Raw genomic sequence first — 4548 nt, forward strand, 5'->3', positions numbered from 1 at the left:
TAGCAGGATGTCTTTGTGGTTGTCATAGACTAAAGAAATAAGGTAAATCAATTTTGCAGCCTAGTCAAGCAGAAAGCACAGTGGCAATTTCCAGTAATAACCATGGCTAATTCATTGGACCTCATTGCATTTATAAACCAGTTATGTCTGCAATAGTTGGCATCCAGTGTTTTCTTTGGAGTTGAGGTGGATTTATCAAATCACTTCACGATAAACGGGCTTTTGTAGCAAAGGGTTGAAAATCCAGAAAATTACAGATAGGCAGGTTAAACAGCAGCTGAGCTTTACTGACTTATTGTGTTTCGTTATTTTGCTTTAATTAAATTTTAATATATAATACTTCAAAAATAGCCTTTCATAATTTGTTTCAATTAAATCTTCTTTATAAATTGTACTCATTAACTCATTTATTCATATATCTTATATTTCTTGTTCATCGTTTTGAGCCTTACATTTAAATAGCTGTCTTCGTGAGAGTGTGTGTGTCCATTATTGTGACTTTCCATGTGTGTATATTTGTATATGTGTACCTTTTCCTGCATCTCAGTGTATCAGATCAAGGCTCCCTTGTGCCTTTGCCCAGCCATGAAGAGATGGCACCGGAGACCACACTGACCCTGATTTATTGGGATCAGAATCCACATGACAGCAATTAATTTACATCCATTAACCACATCGCTCGCTCTTTCTTTCGTGCTCTCTGTGGACGTTTGGCACTCTCGCACAATCGGTTTGAACATTTTTTCGCTTCTTCCACTTGCTCTAAGACTTTCTCCCATCTCAGCATGTTCTCTCCGCTTTAATCAGTCACTCTCACGCTACCGGTAGCTCCCACATTTCCCTCTTAGTGTACCGGGATTTCATATTCCTAATCCATTTAGCAGACCTTTAGCATCACTTTTGACCTAGGTCTCTACATAAACGATAATGCCATCAAGTTCATAGTATTTGTCTGTGAGTTTGTGCTAATATAGTGTGTATGAGGGAGATAGGGAGGGAGGGAGTGTGTTACTGCCTCCCGAAGAGCTGAGGAATCTCCTGTTTAATTGTATAAATAATCCCTGTAAATAATCATTATGTTACATATACTCACTCTTTTTAATAAATGAACACACATTGTGTAATCAGAAGGAATTAAACAGTGCTCAGTAAATTGTCTGATTATGATTAAACAAGGAATTTAACATTAACATTATAAGCTCAGCACCTTTTGTTCATTTGAGTGCATCCTTCATGCTGTTTTATCGTTAAAGCATCCAAGTTGTGCAGTTTATATGCTCAAGGGTGTTCCTCTCTTCCCCTTACATTAAGTCTCTTTATTGCTGTCCTACATCTGTCGCTGCTACCCTACCTCTTACTCGTCTTTTCTACCAGTATCTGTCTTCCAAATGCTTTTTGCTGGCCTTTCAACTCAAGACAGGAGACTTTGCTTGAGGGAGAATTTGCCATTTATTTTTGGAGACAAAAAAAAAAGGAAAGGGGCTTTAGTGCTTTGTATCTTTTCCCCTTTTTGTCTTCTTTTTCTACGCATCTTTGCTCTCAGCACCATTGTGGTGCCTCTTCATCCAACTCAGGCCTCCATGCCTTCACTTTGTCCTTGGGGTGAGAGGAACAGAAGAGCGTGGCTGGCTAAATGTGTGCGTGATTGGGACAGTACAGCAGAAGATGAATTCTCTACTGTCTCATTTATTTCCTTACCCTATATTGACAAGCACTCACGTGCAAACACATAGCAAGTCTTTTTAAAATAAGGCTGCTTCCTATGTATAGTCATGTATTACCGCATGCTCATATACACATACCCAAGCAAGCGTTTCGTTTTAGCATAGTGCGTGTGCAAAACTTGACACTTCTTGCCTAATTCAAAATTTATTCTGAAGGGAGAGACAATGAAAAAAAAATCCTTTTCTTGCATCTCTTAACCAGCATAGCTCGGGGACAGGTTCTACCAGTATCTGTTTAAGGATTGGCTCAGGATGTGGTGCGGGAGGAAAAGTTGCAGTTGGCAGCAGGCAGAAAGACACTGCAAAGGGAGCGGGGGTTCACAATAAAGGATTTTAAACCAAAGCCTCTTTGGTAAAGAGGAGGGAGGAAGGGAGGGAGGAAAGAATGGGGCTATGGGGGTGGTGGATAGAGACAGGATGACACCAGGTCCAGATTAACCCTAATCTCAGGCCTGGTGCTTTAGGTGAGGCTGAGCGACTGAAGGAAGCTATCCCATGCCAGGTGGTCATGAGGAGGTTAAAACTGGGAGAGGGTGGGGGGCACTGGGAGTATGAGGATGGGACTGGGTGTTGCTAGGGAAGGCGGGGAGAAAAGAGAGTGAGGGGGAAGCGACTGAAATGTAGGTATTTTGATATCTGCTTATCCTGGGCTTTTTTTTTCTTTTTCTTTTTTTAACCGATAAAACTAAAACCAAAAGTCCAAAATGACTGACCGTAAACAGAAACTGAGAAGATGTTATGGATTGAAGTGGGGGTTACAGAGCTAACAGAACAGCAGGGACTGTGGTGGTGGCTGCAGGGTGATTGGGTGGTTGGTGCATGGTGACAGTGGCACATGCCCTAGTGCATGGGATTAGAGGGACAGCCAGTAATCTGCTGTTTAGGCTGTATGTAGGGCAAGAGTAGCTTAGCCCAGCCACTCTTAGCATGGGTGAAGCACCGGTGTGAGAGGGAGAGGAAGTGGGCTGGTGTTACATAGCTACACTCAAATCACCCCTGGCTTTCTCTGTGCTTATCTCCCCCCCTTCCCACTTTATCCTTATATTTCTACACAGAGTTGGCTGATCAACTTTTTCATGACATCAATTTAAGGAGAAAATCTTTCTAATTTTTTTTTTTTTTTTTTTTTTTGGGGGGGGGGGGGGTGTCATTCACTCATTTGCTTAGGCAAGTATGAGTACATCACAACACATTTCCATTTAACCCCTAATTATTAAAAACAAAACAAAGAAACAATGGAATAGTTACTCAAATGATCTTTTTTGTAAATCTTATAAAATGTTACAATTCCTATTACAATATTGTAATGTTAAATTGTCTATTTGGGAGGAAAATTGCTCTATAAAAATGTTTCTAAAAAAGGTTCTGCAAAAAAAAGGGACTTAAGTATGAATATGTGTGAGCCCGTGTTGTAGCCCTTCTGCCCCCAACCACAACAGTGGAAAAGCCCTTAATAAATACATTACATTTTACTGAGGGGAGAAAAAAAAATAAAGGTATAAATATAGAAAAATCTGATGGGTGCAGGTGCAAAAAAAATAAGTGCTCCCACTTACCATCACTTGAGAAGGATCTATTAAATATAAAATCTAGGCCTTAACAACCCCTTTAATACTCCATAACGTATTTAGTTGCAGTAGTGCTCCAGATTTACAACATAAGTATGTCTTAGACTACAAATGTTTTATAGTGAAGTAAAAATCAGTGGGCAAAATAAATCTAATTATTTGAACCACTGACAAAACAAATGCAAAACTCTCAATAAAATGATATGCTAGATGACTCTAAAGAGAGAGTACAAATTGGCCGACTATCTCTGCAGAAGCACGGCCACATCCTGACCGAGTTTACAGTATAGTGACTGTCAAATGAGAGGGAGAGAAAAATGCAACAAAAAAACGAGTGCATACAGTTTGTAATCACTGTTGAACAGGGACAGTTTAGACAGAGATGCACTTTCTCCTTCACTGTGGAAAGTTCTCATTGTTCTCGTTGTTTTCTGAGCTGACAGAACACACTCCACAGAAATTCCCTTTTATCTGTCAAGACTGAGAACATTTATGAATAAGAAAGCAATATTTTATTATTCATTGGCAATACCTCTTGGCTTCTGCATTTTCTGTTGCTCTGAAACACTGAAATTATTATAAAATCAAAATAAAAGTATTTTTGGTACTTGGATGTTGTGTGAGTGAGTTTTTAAGCAAAATTCAGGTAATTGGTGGGGCTGAACTATTCAATCGTTCAAGCTTCAAAGACTATGAATATTTTTCTTTTTTGGTCTTCTGTACACAGAAGTAATCCGAGTATCTTGGAGCTTTTTGTTTGTTTTTGTGTTTTTTGCTTGCACAAAATCAGATACTTGACAGCATCACAGTGATGAACATTTGTCACTTTCTTAAGACATTTTAACAAAATTTGCAATAGTTTAAAAATTAATGAGGAATAAAATTAAGTGATGGTTGCAATTATTACCTGCACAGTCAACATTAATAACAGACTTTTTATAATCCATGCACTTTTTGATGAATGACGAAGCATTCTGCAAACACAACGTCCAGATAAACAGAAACAACTTTTTGAGCTATTTTTATAATTTAGGTTACTGCCTTTGCCCTTGTGTCAGTGAAGTTCATTGAAATCAAAGAAAAGAAGAGAGCAATGAGTTTATACAGTCATGGTAAAAGGAAACGTCACCCCCTTTTTATTCTATTATTTTACATATCAGGCATGAAAAATAACTTGGTCTAAATTAAATGCTCTTAAATAACTGATCAACAGCAAGCGTGAGCACCTCGCTAAGAGCAGACGTTTTGGCAGTTTG

Source organism: Rhamphochromis longiceps, linkage group LG19 (assembly GCF_057381845.1).
Source record: "Rhamphochromis longiceps isolate RC_006_pf linkage group LG19, R_longiceps_female_GT1.1, whole genome shotgun sequence".
In the NCBI taxonomy this organism is placed as follows: domain Eukaryota; kingdom Metazoa; phylum Chordata; class Actinopteri; order Cichliformes; family Cichlidae; genus Rhamphochromis; species Rhamphochromis longiceps.